The sequence below is a fragment of the Mus caroli genome, chromosome 15 (assembly GCF_900094665.2).
Source record: "Mus caroli chromosome 15, CAROLI_EIJ_v1.1, whole genome shotgun sequence".
NCBI classification, from domain to species: Eukaryota; Metazoa; Chordata; class Mammalia; order Rodentia; family Muridae; genus Mus; species Mus caroli.
The window spans coordinates 75,257,215-75,274,431 of NC_034584.1; the positions used below are offsets into that span (position 1 = coordinate 75,257,215).

General features: G+C 46.8%; 1 long non-coding RNA gene across 2 annotated transcripts; it reads right to left on the bottom strand.

The window, feature by feature from the left end:
• Positions 1 to 2,659: 2,659 nt before the first annotated feature.
• On the bottom strand, positions 2,660 to 8,480 carry LOC110311029. Of its 2 annotated transcripts, none has more exons than XR_002379893.1 (2): positions 8,337 to 8,480; positions 2,660 to 3,416 (listed from the first exon to the last, which is right to left on the bottom strand). It is a non-coding gene; the product is annotated as an uncharacterized LOC110311029 (long non-coding RNA). The 2 variants fall into 2 exon arrangements; XR_002379894.1 differs by lacking the exon at positions 8,337 to 8,480 and adding an exon at positions 8,099 to 8,249 and having other exon boundaries at positions 2,728 to 3,416.
• Between the last annotated feature and the right edge of the window lie 8,737 nt (positions 8,481 to 17,217).

Below are 17,217 nucleotides of genomic sequence, written 5' to 3' on the forward strand. Positions count from 1 at the left end.
AGAGAGCATAAGGCCTGGGGCCTGGAACCCACACAGGTAAAGAGGGGAGAAGAGAGCTGACTCCACAAAGCTCTCCTCGACACGCCACACCCACGCACCCCTCTCGATGATAATAATAAAGTTTAGAGAATAAAGGCGTTCGACTGTGAAAAGGGGGTGGAAAGAAAAGTAAGAGCAGGAGCCCTGGGAGGAGCCCTGGGAGGAGCCCTGGGAGGAGCATGGAAAATGCTGTCCTTGGTGCGTGATTCGGTAATCATACCCATGAACTCACTGCAGCTGAGACAACGGCATAAGATCAAGTTCACGAGATGCGGCAGGCAACATTCCAACAGGCTGTATTAATCAGACTCAGTGGGTTATTAACAACACAAAAGGAATGGACCTGAAGAAGGGAGGGGGGCATGCTGCTTGGGGCGCCTGGGGGGGTGAGGGGGGATTGGGGGTGCATATGATCAAGGTGCATTGCTTACATGTATGACATTGTCAAAGAATGAAAAGGATTCTTAAAAAAAAAAAAAAAAAAAAAGGAGTACCAGGCCACCCTGGGCTACAAGAATCCTTCTAAGGAGAAAGAGTCTTACCAGAGCCTTAAGGCAAACTAAGGAGAAGCAGCTCCTACCACTAGTGTAGGAGGCTTTCCTTTATCCAGCCTATGAAGAGGTTTCCCACGATTTCCACACAGCCCTCCTCTGAAACTGGGAACCAGATGAGATGGCCTCTCCTAGGAATACGTGTGACCAAGTCAATAGCTAACAGTGGTAGCGACCTCAGAGGCGCCAAGGAAGGGTCTTCCTTTCTCTGTTAATCGCCCAGGGAAGAGACTGAAATGGAAACAAAGTATGTGGAACTGCGAGAGTGAGTGGGTGCCAGTAGAAGAGGGGGAGGGATCAGAGATGGGGACAGCACAGAGGAGGGCATTGGGAAGGCTGAGAGGGATGGGAAACTCTCTCACTGGGAGTCAGTAGCCTGGGCAACTCCTGAGATGTGATCAGGTACAGGTACGAGTGAACACAGGCAGCCAGGTGTGGTGGCAATCACATAGAATCCCAGTGTTCAGGAGGCTGAGGCAGGGGATCACGAGTTTGAGGTCAGCCTGGGTTACAATAATAAGACTTTGTATGAAAAGAAGGACAAGGTGAAATGGAAGAGAGGAAGAGGAGGAGGAGGAGGAGGAGGAAAAAGCTTATGCGGTGGGTTGAAGTCAGGATTAGGCCACAGGACAGCTTGCTGATATTGTCAGTAGGAATGGAGAATTCTGAGGAAGGCTGTCTCTGCAGGTTCATGGAATGGATACATGCAACTTCACTGCCTTCTTTCAGCTGAGGCCCTGGCAAGCCACAGTTGGGGTCCGCACGGAAAGACGCAGACAGCTGGAGAAGCATGAAGACTGTGCAGCTGATCTCCTTGTTTCCTTTCCCCCCTCACACCCCGCAGCTAGTCTGTCTCAGGGACCTCACCAAGTAGTCTTCCAGAATCTAGGGAGCTTTCTACATTGCTTCTGTAACTCTCCCCAGGAAACATCTCTCCATTGTGAGAACGGCCCTCCTAAAACTCTCTGTGGTAAAGAAAGACCACAGCCAAGCTTAAGATCTCACAGTAGCTCTCGGGTACAAAAGACCACCCGGAAGGCCCTCTGCACAGGGACCTTCAGCGGCAAGAGCTCCACACAACAGGGCTACCAATTATCTTCTGCTTCATGCGTCATCTGTTATTCATTTTATTATTTTATATATGTGTGTGGGTCCATGTGTGTACGTGTGTCGAAGTCTGAGGACAACATTCAGTAGTTAGTTCTCTCTTTCTACCGTGGGTTCTGGGACTCGAACTTCAGATATCAGGTTTATGTGGCAAGCTCCTTTACCCGATGGGCCAACTTTCCTGCCCCTTTCATTTTTGTCTTTGGTTTTGTTTTTATAAATTGTAGTAAAATCTACACTTTGCTACTTTAACCTTTTGTTGTTGATGTTTGTTTTGTTGTTGTTGTTGTTTTGCTTGTTGGGTTTTTTGGTGCATTTGTTTGTTTGCTTTTTGCTTTTTCTCGACAAGGTTTCTCTGTATAGTCCAGGCTGTCCTGGAACTCATTCTGTAGACCAGGCTAGCCTCCAACTCAGAGATCTACCTGCCTTCTACCTCCCTAATACTGGGATTAAAGACATGTGCCATTACCACCCCGCTTACTTTGACCATTGTAAGTGTATAACTTGGTAGCATCCACATTACTATGCAGCGGCCACCATCCAGGTTCAGATTATTCATCATCGAAACTAAAGCTGCAATAAATACTAACTCACGGGCAGGTAAGATGGCTCAGACAGTAAAGTGCTTGCCATGCAAGCAAGACAACCTGAGCTTGAGCTTCAAATCCAGGTAGAAAAGCTGGGTGCAGTGGTGTGTACCTGTAATTCTAATGCTAGGGAGGCAGAGACAGGAGGGCCCCTGGAGCTCACTGTCCAGCTAATTTAGCCTAATCGGTGAACTCCAGGCCGGTGAGAGAGTCTGTCTCTAAAAACATGGTGGAACTGTCGAGATGGCTTACTGGATAAAGGTGCTTTCTACACACACACACACGCACACACACACAAATAATGCGTAAATGTAAAAGCATAATGAAAAAGATGCAGAAACACGAATGTCTCCTAAGGAGCAGCACGAAGTGTTCCCCTTGGCTTTTATTTGCACCCAAATACACACCTGCACTCACACGAAATGAGTACAAATGCAACGCTCTCCCCTGCCTCCAGCTCTTGGCGGCCACCATTCTATTTTCTAGGAATCTGACTCTTCAAGGCAGCTTCTACAAATGCAACTACACATCATTTGTCCACGATTTGCAACGGGCTTATTTCTCTTCATGTGATGTCTTTAAAGTCCATTGGTATTGCTGTGTACAGCCGGCCTTACCACGCTGTGCTTGTCTACAGCGACTGATGGGCACTCAGATGTCAACATCATTTGACAGTGCGGCTGGGTTGACTGTTGGAGTCTGGGCTTTTGGTTCCCTTAGGTATACAGCCAGGGGTGAAACGGAGGGATCTTATAGCAGCTCTATGTTTACGGCTTTGAAGACCTGCCAAACTGCTCCCTACATTGCTGCATTGTCTTACATTCTCATCAGCAACACACGAGGGATCCAGTTCTCTACTCCCTTATACCTGCTTTGTCCTTTCTCATCTTCCTTCTCTTCTCCTTCTCTTAAATGAAACCTGTTCAAATTGGTGCGAATCCGGTCTTTGCTGCCTCATTATTAGTGAGGTGGAACATATTTTCATCGGTTCAGTCTTCATTTGTATAGATTCTTTGGAGAATTGTCTTTAAGCCTTTTGTCCATTTTTTAAATTGGGCTGTTCTTTTGTTATTGTTAGAATGATATTTTACTCAACTCAAATTAGTAATAATTGGTTCTGGATGCTTTGTTACTAGGAAAAAAATAGATAAAAAACAATCTAAGTTTTCTCCTCTGCAGTTTAATGAAATTCTTGCCCATTTTTACAAAATTGAGTAGCGCCTTCCAGATGACTCAGAAGGGTAAAGGCACTTCCCCATCAAGTTTGATGACCTGAGTCCAATCTTGGGCAATTCACATGGTGGAAAGAGAGAATCTATTCCTGCAAGTTGTCCCCTGACCCCAACATGTGTCCCATGGCATACAAGTGTCTCTGAGATACATGCACACACATAAACGGATAAACACATTTAATTTTTTAATTTTAGGGTACAGGGATGGCATACAAGTGCCTCTGAGATATATGCACACACATAAACGGATAAACACATTTAATTTTTTTTTAATTTTAGGGTACAGGGAGATAGTTCAGTTAGCATAAAAACCTGAGTTTGAACTCCAGCACCCATGTAAGAAGCTGGGTGTGGCTATGTGTATTTATAATCCTGCAGACATGGGGCAAACAGATTCCTGGGTCTTGCTGCTTGACCTGCTGAGCCTAAACAAGCAGCCCAGGTCCCAGTGGGAGACATTGTCTCAAAGAACAAAGGGGATGGTTTGTGACAAAGATAAGAAAATAGCTTTTCAGCCTTCACGCATACTTACACATGCAACTCACACATTGGGCACATATGTACACATATACAACCCTTACACAGATTGAGCATATGGCTGAAGAATATGGGTTTCCCACTTACCTCTTCCTCCTCTATGGTTTCAATAAGAATGGCCCCATGGGGGCTCATATATTTGAATACTCAGTTAACAGGGAATAGCTATTTGAGAAGAATTAACGAGTGTAGCCTTGTTGGAGTAGGTGTGGCCTTAATGGAGGAAGTATGTCACTGGGAGTGGGATGTGAGATTTTAAAAGCCCACATCAGGCCCAGTCTCTTCTCTTCCTCTTCCTCTCTCTCTCTCTCCCTCCCTCTGCCTACTGATCAGGATTTAGCTCTCAGCTACTTCCTCAGCACCATGATTTCATGCCACCATGCTCCCTGCTGTCATACTTCCTGCCATGATGATAATGGACTAAACCCCTGGAACTGTAAGCCAGCCCCCAATTAAATGCTTTCTTTTTTAAGAGTTGCCTTGGTTGTGGGTGGTATCTCTTCACAGCAATAGAACAGTGACTAAGACAGAAGTTGGTATCAGGAGCAGGGTCAGCAACTAGGACACCCTTCAAAGCTTGTGATCAGCAGTTAAGTCCAATAGATCCAATGAGTTGAGGAGGTGAGGAAAGGCAAAACAGCTAAAGAGTGGTGGTGGCTTTCCCAAGGGCCCACCCAGCCCTCACTCTCAAAGGCCAGAAGAGGGCAGAACTTCCAAATGGTCAGGGATGGGTTGGGTAAGCCTCTTCTTTGTCTTCAGTGCTGCCTCCTATGAGGGGAAGATGAGTGGTGGTCATCCCAGGCTATGAAGAAGAGTAAGAATCCTTATTAAAGGATGAGAGAGGGCAGGTCAGATGGCTCAGTGTCACAAGTCTGACAACCCTGAGTTCAATCCCCACAGTGGAAGGAGAGAAATGACCCCAAAAAGTTGTCCTCTGATTTCCACATGTGCATCGTGGTATATATGTGCACCTGCACTCACTGACAAACACCACAGAGAGAGAGAGAGAGAGAGAGAGAGAGAGAGAGAGAGGCAGACAGACATACAGACAGACACACAAACACAAATGATGAAGTTTGATAAAACACATTTTGAAAAAGAAAGTGTATAACTTCTTTTTTTTTATTTTTAGGGGGGTGTTCTTTAAGATAGGGTCTCACTATGTAGCTCTGGCTCAGCTGAAACTCACTATGTAGACCAGGCTGGTCTCCAACTCACAGAAATCTTCCTGTCTCTGCCTCCTGAGTGCTGGGGCTAAAGGTGTATACTAGCATATCAGCCCACCAATAACCTAATGTTTAAAGATTTCTCTGGTTGTTATTTTGGTTGACTAAACCAACTTAAGCTTCCAGCTTGAGAGAAGGGTTGCAAGTAGGTCAGTCCCTTGGATGTTCATGGTCAGGTCCCTGTGTGTCACCTGCACCTGGTTCAAGTGACCTCTGTGGCGTCATTGACTCTCCCAGAAGCTCCTGCTTCTGCACAGATAACCTCAGGCATCCAGCACTAGTTCAAGCCTGAGAGGAGGAGGAGGAGGAGGAGGAGGAGGGACCCCCATTAGGAAGGATGGGGGCTAGCTGGTAGGCCTTGAGCTGAGTTGCAGCCCAGTTGAAGCCTGCAGTGGGGACATTCTCCCTGCATTCACCTCCCAGGTCCAGCTGGCTGCCCTGCTTCTGAGCCATGACCACTGGACCTGAGTCCTTTTTTTTTACTTCCCATTTCTGTCTAGTTCTAGGGCCTCCCAATCTCTCTTCTGGTCAACCTAGAGAGATGCCACAACTCAACATAACAGGAGATCTGTTCATACCAAAGAAGACACTCTTTTATGCTCCTGTGCAGAGCCAAGTATCCCTCTAAGTCACACGGGAGAAGAAGAGGCCAGAAGCTTCATCATCTTGCCCCTGCATGCTTTCCTAACATTTATTTTGTCCAAGATTCTTAGTGCAGAATCCAACATCCAGTGGCTGAAGGGCGGACTCGGAGTCACAGGTACAAGGTAGTTGCCCTTCTTCGTTTTGTAATACCGGAGACTCAAACCCAGAGCCTCGTGCGTGCTAGGCAAGTGCTCTGCCATGGAGCTAGAGCCCTGTTCAGACATGTCTTCTTTCTGTTTTATATAATATGAAAAGTTACTAAACTAGTTGCCAACTTTCACCTCTATAGATGTACTGGCTGGCTTTGTGTGTCAACTTGACACAAGATGGAGTTCTCACATGAGATCCAGCTGTAAGGCATTTTCTCAATTAGTGATCAAGATGGGAGGATCCTTTGTGCGTGGCACCATCCCTGGGCTGGTAGTCTTCGGTTCTATAAGAGAGCAGGCTGAGCAAGGCAGAGGAAGCAAGCCAGTAAGTAACATCCCTCCATGGCCTCTGCATCAGCTCCTGCTTCCTGACCTGCTCGAGTTCCAGTCCTGACTTCCTTTGGTAATAAACAACAGTGTGGAAGTGTAAGCTGAATAAACCCTTTCCTCCCCACTTGCTTCTTTTTGTTTTTGTTTGTTTGTTTCCAGACAGGGTTTCTCTGTATAACCCTGGCTGTCCTGGAACTCACTGTGTAGACCAGGCTGGCCTTGAACTCAGAAATCCGCCTGCCTCTGCCTCCCGAGTGCTGGGATTAAAGGCATGCACCACAACGCCCAGCTCCTGTTTGTTTGTTTGTTTGTTTGTTTGTTTTTCGAGACAGGGTTTCTCTGTGTAGCCCTGGCTGTCCTGGAACTCACTTTGTAGACCAAGTGGCCTTGAACTCAGGAACCCACCTGCCTCTATGCCCGGTTCCAACTTGCTTCTTAGTCATGATGTTTTGTGCAGGAATAGAAACCCTAACTAAGAGCCGGGCGTGGTGGCGCACGCCTTTAATCCCAGCACTCTGGAGGCAGAGGCAGGCGGATTTCTGAGTTCGAGGCCAGCCTGGTCTACAAAGTGAGTTCCAGGACAGCCAGGGCTACACAGAGAAACCCTGTCTCGAAAAACCAAAAAAAAAAAAAAAAAAAAAAAAAGAGCCGGGCATGGTGGTGCACGCCTTTAATCCCAGCACTTGGGAGGCAGAGGCAGGTGGATTTCTGAATTCTAGACCAGCCTGGTCTACAAAAGTGAGTTCTAGGACAGCCAGGGCTATACAGAGAAACCCTGTCTCGAAAAACCAAAAAATAAAAAATAAAAACCCTGACTAAGACAATAGATCTACTTAAAATTCTGGGCTTCTGTTGCTATGACAAAGCACTGGAAAATAATCAACTTAATTGAAGGAAAAGCTCAGGGTTGCAGCCACAGTCACTGTAAGGAGAGAGAATATAGGTGTGGACTATTCACCTCATGGTGATGGGAAAGCAAAGACAGAAAGACAGGAATACCATGGCAAGGCCAAGCCCTGGTGATACAAGTTCTCATTAGGTCTCACGCCTAAAGCTTAGGTACCTCCCAGTAGTGTTGCCTCCTAGAAACCAAGCTTCTGGCCAGTCTCACTGTGTAAAGGCACTTGCCTGCCTAGCCTGACAACCCGAGTTCCATCCCAGGAACACAGAGGGTAGCAGAGAGCTAGCATCCTGCAAAGTTTCCTGAAACCTCAACACATGCGCTGTGGCATGCGCTACAAATGCATGCCTTCTCTCACCAATAAATAAATGTTAATAAAATTATCTAGATGGCAGGGCTGGGGATGTGGTCCCCAGCACCACATAAATGCTAGAAGAATGTGACAGCCTGTCTGTAATTCCAGTGCTAAGGAGCCAGAACGGGATCCCCAGAGCAATCTTGCTAGCTTAGACTAGGGATCAGCAAGCTCTGGGGTCACATGAGAGACTATAGCTCAATATGTAGCATGGAAAAGGATTGAGGAAGACACATCAGCTGCTGGCTTCCACACGCATGTGCAACCCAACCTGTACATACATGTGCACCCACATCCATATGAATGCGTGCCATAAGTACGGGCACACAAATCCTATGCCGCTCTCGTGGCCGTCAGAAGACAACTTGCAAGAGCTGATTCTCTCCTTCCACCATGTTTGCTCATGGAACCAGACTCAAGTTGTCAGGAAATGCATTACCTGCTGAGGAATCTCACTGGCACCCTTCCCAGGATCTTGACCTCAGATGAATTCATCATCTCTGGATCCATTGTGAAACTTCCTAGCTGCATCAGTTGATGATTAATCTCGCTGTGCCGTATGTCTCGAGTTTCTCTCGTGAGTTATTGCCCTGTCTTTCCATTGTAAGCTGTGGTTAGAGAAGCTGCTTTCTCTGTACCTCCCTCCCAGCCCCCACCTTCCAGCTTGCACACAGTACCTTGAGCAGAACAGACACTTGGTACAGAGCGGTTGGCTGGTAATGTGAACACTCGTCTCTAGAAGTGGACACTGATTGTTTCTGTCTGTGAAGCCTTCTTCCTTTTCTGGGAATTGTTTACCGTCTTCCCCCCCAACACACGCACACACCTCCCCTCTCACGGTTAAAAAAGGAAGCGCTGCTCCCCTCCTGCAGTATTCCCCACCCCCACCCCTGTTCATATTCTTCTGAGTTCCAGAAAGGAACACACAGTCTCACCAAGTTCTTGGAAGGGATCAGCAGTTATGACAAACATTTGTTGAGTGTGTGCCAGGGACAGCTCCAAACGCTGAATAAACATTGTGTTCAAGTTCATTAATCCCTACAAGGCACGTAATATTATTTTGTTTTGAGACAGGGTCTTATGCAGTCCAGGCTGGCCTTGAGTTTGCTGTCACTAAGGATCCTAGTTCACTGGGTGCAGGAACTAGAGATAGGTCTCCGTTTGAGTTATGTGCCTTCCTAGTTCCACCGAAGCACAGCCTCAGGGAAATGGAACCCGCTCATGGGCTAGTACAGGTCCCATGTTCAGTACACTGGACCATTTCACGGACCCCAGTGTGTGTGCATGGTGTGCAGTTTATGTGGTGAGAGATGTATGGTGTTTGTGTGTGATGTGTGTCTTGTGTATGATGTATGTTGTATCATATGGACAGTGTATGTGATCTCTGTGTCTAGGTACAATATATGTTATGTGAGTGTGGAATGTGGTATGCATATATGTGGGGTGTATATGGGATATGCATATTCATGAGCTATGGGTACTCTTTTTTTTATCTTTGTACGTATACATCCAATCATACGTGTGAGTGCTAGTACACACGTACATGTGTTTAGAGGTCAGAGGACAACCTTGGCTATCAGTCCTTATGTTCCAATTTGTTTGAATGGTGCCTCTTGCTGTTTTGTCACTGTGTATACCAAGCTAGCCAGTCCTCAAATTTCCTGTCTCTGCTTCTGGCTTTACCTAGGAACACTGGGACTGCAGACGAGTACTGCTGAGCCAGATTTGTGTGCAGACTGGGGATTCAAAGTCAGGCTCTCAATACACTGGGCCATCTGTCCTGCTTCTTTCTGTGTGGGTGGCAGATCCCAAAGGAGCAGGGCACTTCTGCAGCCTAAGCAGAGTGAAGGGTGCTAGGCACACGAGCTAACAGCTGTGCTCCCAGGTAGGGTCTACCCAAGTAGAGATGAAAGTTCAAGGACAGCATGCAAGGAAAACGGAACATAGTAAAGGTGCAGGCTGGAAAGAGCAAGGACTTGTGAGCAATTTCCATGAAGACTTTGCCCAGGGAAGTATCTTTGATTTTATTGTGGTACAGATTACAAGAAAACCCTGGGCTTCACCCTCCCAGGTGCACATTTGCACACCAATAGGTGTGGAAGGTGTAGAAACTTCTTTCCAGAGGCCAGAAGCAGAAGCCCTGGTCATGGAGCCATGTCTGGCTTGAGATCACACAACAGGCTGCAGAGTTAGCTAAAAGCCTCAAGGGTCTGGGAAGAAGACCAGAAACTGTTTCTCTAGTCCAGAGGCCACTGGCTTCAACCAAACTCAGTTCTAGCACTAACCACCGAGAACTAGTGGTGGTGGGGTTGGAGAGGTGTTGAGTGTTGAAACAGGATTTCTCAGTATAGCCCTGACTGTCCTAGAACTCTCTTTGTAGACCAGGATGGCTTCAACTTCACAGAGATCTACTTGCCTCTGCCTTCTGAGTGCTGAGATGAAAGGCTACCACCACTACCACCTGGCTACATTTTATTTAGTGTGTATGTGTAAGCACTTGCTAGAACTGTGGGTAGGTGGATGCATGCCACAGTTCACCTGTGGAACTCAGAGGACAATTCTCAGGAGTCAGTTCTCTTTCTACCACATGGGTTCCAGGCAATGAATGTCCACCACACCTGACACCACCCAGAATTAGTACAGACCACACTGGCTAACGATTCCCCGTCTCACAAGGCTGGCCAGTTTGTTTCTCAGAGACACAGCTGGCTTCATCTTGGCTTCTCCTGGGCTGCACTAGAAACAAGCATTGGAAACCTGAAATCCAGCAACATCTCCAACGTGGACAAGGGGCTGGCTAGCAATGGCAGATACATGGATTTTGAGCACAAGCTCTTCGGGTTTCTGTACCTTGCTTGGTGTCTCTTGCAGTCAGTTGAGCCTCTCTGCTACCCACTCTTAATGGAGAAGCCGAGAAGCACCGAGCCTAGGCTGTTCCTCCTGCTGCTTCTTCAGGGACCACTTGAGGGTGTCAAGACTTACATCCCTCCTCCCTTCCCTCTCCTTCTCTCCTTCATTCCCTTTCCTTGTTTTTATTCAGGATATAGAGTAAAAATTAAGAAAACAAACAAACAAACAAACAAAGAACCTTCAGAAGTAACTGGAAGAGAATTCAAACTCCCATAGCACCTTTCATGCAAAGGACTCCAAAAACATCTATCCCCAAATTCTAAGCCCCACTTTTACATCCCACCCACCACCCCTGGCTTGGCCTCCATCTTCTTGATTATTTAGTCAATTTCTCAGCCTCTTTGCCAATGGTCCCCAAATCTCCCCCCTTTAAAACACAGGATTGAACTAGGGATCTTCGGTATGTGTACTTAAATGACGTGCACATGTATGCACTATGTGTGTCACAGTGCATGTGTGGATCTCAGGGGACAACCTCAGGTGTCACTGTTATAGGTTGCCCACCAGAGATGACCACTCAAACACAGTCCATGGCCAACTGAAAGTGTTTATTCTAAAGTCAGGCAGTGGAGGCACATACCTTTAATCCCAGCACTCAGGAGGTAGAGGCAGATAGATCTCTGAGTTCAAGGTCAGCCTCGTCTACAGAGTAAGTTCCAGGACAGCCAGGGCTACACACAGAGAAACCCAGTCTCAGAAAAGAAAAACAAAAACAAACAAACAAACCAAAACAACATCAACAAAAGGAAAGTATTCTCGCCGGCTGGGACTACACTCAGAACCCGAATGTAATCCTGAACATTTAGAGCAAGGGGCTTTTAAAGGAAAACCCACATCTTATATTTTACTCAGCAGCTGCAGCAGGAGGGTTTTATACAAGCAGGGGGCTAAACAGAAGCTAAGACAAGCAGTTAGCTGGAAAGGGAGGTTTGCACAAGCAGGTAGTTTAACAGACACTACCTGCTTGTGCAAACTTCCCTTTCCAGTTTAACAGACACTAAGAAAAATTACCCCCAATGGAGGAGCTAGAGAAATTACCCAAGGAGCTAAAGGGAACTGCAACCCTATAGGTGGAACAACAATATGAACTAACCAGTACCCCGGAGCTCTTGTCTCTAGCTGCATATGTATCAAAAGATGGCCTAGTCGGCCATCACTGAAAAGAGAGGCCCATTGGACTTGCAAACTTTATATGCCCCAGTACAGGGGAACCCCAGGGCCAAAAAGGGGGAGTGGGTGGGTAGGGGGTTGGGGGGGTGGTATGGGGGGCTTTTGGGATAGCATTGAAAATGTAAACGAGGAAAATACCTAATAAAAAAATAAATTAAAAAAAAAAAAGAAAAGAAAAATTAGCTGGGCATCTTGGCCTCAGGTTCCTAGAACACAGCTGGGCAATTTCCCAAGGGATTGTCTATCATAGAGATCAAATTCTAGTTAAACACAAAATATCCTCAGCAAGAGTACAAGATGGAGGAACCTCCACTGCTTTACCCATCAGTGCTTGTGCTCCACCTTTTTGTTCTGTTCTGTTTTGTTTGTTTTTGTTTTTAGAGACAGGATTTCTCTGTGTAGCCCTGGCCATCCTGAAACTTGCTTTGTAGACCAGGCTGGCCTTGAACTCAGAGATCCACTTGCTGCTTCTCAAGTGCTAAGGTTAAAGGAGTGCACTGTGATGCCTGGCTCTTACTTTCTTGATTGAGACAGGGTCTCTTGGTTGGTTTTCACTGCGTTCTCCAGATTAGACTGGTTTACAGGCTTCGGAGGAGCGCCCTGACTCTGCCTCCCCTCTCTCTGTAGCATTGCTAGGATCACAGATGCTTACACTATGCATCTGGCTTTCCATGGGTTCTGGGGATTTGACCTCAGGACTTCATGTTTATGTGGAAAATGATTACACACACCAAGTCATCTCCCAGCCCCATTCCCTCCCTTTCTCACCCTCTGGTCCAGGGTTTCCATTGTTCACACACCGTCTCCACCATCACAGACGTAAATACGGTGGGAACCCGAGTCCTCACAATCTTTCTAGCTCTTCCCATTCATATCAACTCATTCTGCAACATTCTCCAACTGGATGCAGAGGTGTTCTGCTCATTGCCTGTTATCCCTGAGAAGGAAAACAAAACCGGTTTCCTCTAATAGTCTCATAGCACTTCAGTTCTGACACTGAGGGTACACCTCTGGGGAGGTTCTCGCTGTAACCACTCCTCCGGTTGTCCAGTCCTCCCAATGAGCTGCCCACTGTCTGCTCAACGTGGCTACAAGCCAGAGGTCCCCACGGGCTGTTCTTTACAGTCATCTTCCAGATGGATCTTGGAACTCGGGGAAACCTTAGTTCCTATGACTGACTTCTCACAGGAATATTTTATTCATGTTCTTATTTTGGGGATGCTGGAGATGAAACCAAGGTGTCACTTCCCTTCCAAGCTTAAAAGTGTGTCAAGACTCAGGATGGTTTAAATGATATTCTGTGAGTGTGAGGTGGCAAGCACCAGGACAGCCAGACAGGACAGATGACATAGTGAGACCACCCCCTCCTACGCCCACCCCCCCCAAGAAAAACAAACAAACAAATAAACAAAAACAGACAAACAAACAAAAGGAAAAAGAAAATTTCTTGGCAGACAGAGATGGAAGGATTGGATGTTTAAGACCAGAATGGGTTACATAGCAAGATTACATAGCAAAACTCAGTCTCAAAAATTTTTTTAAAAAGGGCTGAGCTAGGAATACAGCGCTGTGATAGAATCCATGTCCAGCAAGTTCTAGTATCTGCAGACTCTGGGTTCCATCTTTAGCACAAAAACAAACAGAAGCACAGACTCCTATTAATTGGTGAGTTAAAAGAGCAGGATTAGCAGCTTCAGAGCAGGTCAGGGCTGCAAGGGGCCTCATGGCCTTGTCCTAAGCCAGGGGGCATCTGTAGCTGCTCCTTGTTTGTATTCCATTGCTGCCACTTCCTCCCCCACTTTGCCAGAGGCATCTGTTTGCTAAGGAAACCCAGGATGCAAAGGGAAGAGGAAATGGGCGCTCAGCTGTGAACAGTCCCTGAAATACTTCTGAGTCTGAAGCAAGCAAGGTAAGAGCTTCCAAACGTAGTCTGCCAAGGAAGAGAGAGAAGGATGCTCTAAATAGTTCAAGCTCAGGAAAGAGATGCACAGCCTTCCCCCCATGGTCTGAACGGCTGAGCTTCATTCTGTGCGTTCGCAGGGGAAGGGGACCTAGAGAAGATGCAACAGAGGCTGTCCTGGGATCACCACAAAGGGACAGAGGTGAGGGTCAAGAAAGTCCCAGGCATGTGTCTCAAGTACCTCTGGGGCCAATCCAGGGGTTAACAAAGGTTCATACTAGAAGAAAGAGACAGCTAGAAGTGTGGGGTCCTTGGCCCTCTTATTGGTTCAACCCTAGCAGGGCCCCCATACTGGAACAGGCACAGCCTACACACAGCAAGAAGAAAAGAGGACCTAGAAACTTCTCGGAGGTTCATTGTTGTTGTGTTTTATAAAAAAAAAAAAAAAAAAAAGAAAGAAAGAAAGAAAGAAAGAAAGAAAGAAAGAAAGAAAGAAAAGAAAAGAAAGAACCAGGATATGTTTTGTAGAGGTACGGAGGGGAATGGGGTGAGAAGAGATATAGAGAGGGTAAGAGAGTGAGGAGGGCAAACAGCCCCTTTTAGTCAGGCATACCTGGCTATTGCCAGGTAACTGTGGGGCAGAGTTTTAAACTAAAAACACAACTAGCATTGGATCCATCCCTACCACACTCTTGGTGTAGCTAAACCTGACCCCAGAGAAAGCTAAGCTGCCTGCTTTCAGGATCAGGTAGTCATCCTAGAGGGGTTATTTGAATGGAGCGTGCTGGAGTCTTGTCATTGCGTGAATGAAGCTTTCTTTCCTCTCTCCAATTGCTGTCCCTCAGAGGGCAGAGGTTCAGAGTGTATCAGATTAGTCACAGGAAACAGAGAAACCGGCTTCTCTCCTGGAACGCTTCCTGTGCTCTTGCCTCAGTCACCAGGCAGTGCCACAGAGCCAAGGCAAAGAGCAGCCTCCCAAGGCCTGTCACAACCTGAAGAGGGCCCTTGTGAGCAGGACCTGGAAGGTAACCACATGAATAGTCACTATTCTCCTGAGAGAATATGCCATGCCATGGCATATTCAAAACATGCCATGGTTTTGTCTGGGATGAGATTTAGACAAATCAAATTCACTCATACAAATCAACACTGCTATTTACCTCTGTCCCCACATTTTCACTCAGCCCACCCCTGTCAATGATGATGATGATGGTGGCTTCCTATAGAAGAACTACTATTAGACAGATCAACCACAGGAAGTTTCCAGAAGCTGCTAAACTGAGATCGGGTCCATTTGAGGTTTAGAGGAATCATGTCATGGTACCTGTCTAGGCTCACTTAATCCCTTCCATAGTCCTCGGCATTCCAGAAACAAAACACACCGAGTCACCATTTCCCATGTTTCTGTTGGGAGGTTTGAATGCAGACAATGTCAGTGACCCTATGGGTTGAATGGATTCAGCTCCCCACATCCTTATTGTCCCCAACACAGCTACTGCCTGATTAAAGGAGGCACGTGCAATTTTGAAGGGGGGAAGAGACCTGGTAATTCGGGTGGGGCAAGTCCCTCCAGCCTTTGTTGCTTAAAGGGAGATTTAATAAGCAGCTGCCATCACACCTCACATCTGGGAGTAGGGACAGTCCCTCTGCAGTCTGCTTTGTTTCCCACAGTGGGTGAAGTGCTGGACATGACCTTGCAATCCAGGCAGACTCAGGATCGGGGGCAAATCATTTCAGCCTGCATGATGCAGTCTCCCGTTTTTTTGGTCCGAGCAAAGCAATTGGGAATGAGGGAGGCCACTTTACAGAGCTGTTAAAAGAATTAGATGAGGGGGTGTTAAATCGTGTGGCCAGCAGAGAGCCTGACTCAGAACAGGTGAGAAACTAAAGAGAGAGAAAAGCGATTTAATTTGGCCCATCCATCTGCCATGCTCTCCCCAGCTCTGTCCCAATCCACATTTTCAAGGTTGATGGATCAGTACCGAGTGACTTTGAACCAGGAAGACTGTTTTCAAAGGTCCTAGCAAGGCTACCTTCGGGCATTTCTAAAGAAAGATCTAGAAGGGCTCCTGTTGAGCGAGGACAAAGCCGTCTTGCTGGGGGCTTGGTCCACCTGTCCTTCTGGAAAAAGTCAGAAAAGACAGTCCTGGTCAATGGTGGTCTGTGACATTGGCCTTTGAGTCCAGCTACCCAGGGTAACCTTGGGTCTACAGCAGGGATGAAGAGCAGCCACACACACACCCAGTGAGGGAATTGGGGGATCACGTTCTCTCTCTTGGTGACAGTTTGCCATAGACAGGAAGTGTACTCTAACCTCAATAAAAGAACACCAATTCTGTCTTTCTTTCTCAAGTAACGTGGAAGGGAAGGAGTCCCTGCCAGGTGCAGAAGAAAGAAGAAAGACCGCTCTTGGCAGCAGGGGAATCAGGTTGCCACAGCAACGAGCTTCTTCCCAAGTCCACTCATTATATGGCTTTTGAATTAGACTTCCTCTGTGTATATACACCAGCGGCTTTGATTCCCCCACTGCTTACCACCAACCTGCCTCTCAGGCTTCTCCCCAGGAAAGGGCCACTGAAGGCAGCCACTGACCCCTCCTTTCGAGGCCAGGTCCCACTTGTCCCTGGGATGCATAATATTTACTTGTTGGTTAACCCTCGGAAGAGCCCAATGGGTACGCAGGGTAAAAAGCCCTCTGTCTGCTGTGGCTGGGAGAGAGACAACGAGAAGACTTTTTTCAAGCATTGATTTGGCCAGAGGGAAATGCAGACCCTTTCAACTCAACTCTCTGGGGCATCCATTTATTTTGGCTTTTTTGGTTTTTTGAGACATAGCCCTGGCTGTCCTGGAACTCACTCTGTAGACTGTATTGGCCTCAAACCCAGAGATCCGCCTGACTCTGCCTCCCAAGTGCTGGGATTAAAGACGTGCACCATCTGTATCACCCAGAGAACTCTCTGGGACTTTAACCTTGGAACTATAGTAGGATCTGGAAAGGCAAGAAGCTTAAAACAGCCTTTTGGTGACTGATGGGAGTCACGGTAACTGTCAGCTTAGACCTAGGTTCTCAACCTTCCTACCATTGTGACATTTAATACAGTTTCCTCATGTCGTGGTGACCCCCAGTGTGCAATCATTGCTGTAGTTACTTCAAAACTGTAATTTTGCTACCATTATTTATTGAAATATAAATTATCTGTGTTTTTGGATGGTCTTAGATGACCCCTGTGGAAATGTCATCTAACCCACACGTGGCTTAGACACTATGGAATTCTACACAACGGAAGAACAGTCAGTTAGAACTGGTATACTCATGTACAAAGATGGATTAATCTGTCTTTTTTTTTTTTTTTTAAAGCAAGTTGCTCAAACGCATAGAATCAGAAAGAACAGAAATAGGGTGGGGGAGAGAAGGAGGGAAGTGTTTAATGATGACAGAGTTTTACTTCTGCAAAATGAAAACATTCTGGAAACAGTGAGCTACGAGGGGGAAAACAGGACAGAAAGGTAGGAAAAGGATCTGTTGTGTGGTATTGGGGACAGGGGAATGGAAATGGGGAGTTAGGAGTAGCTAGTAT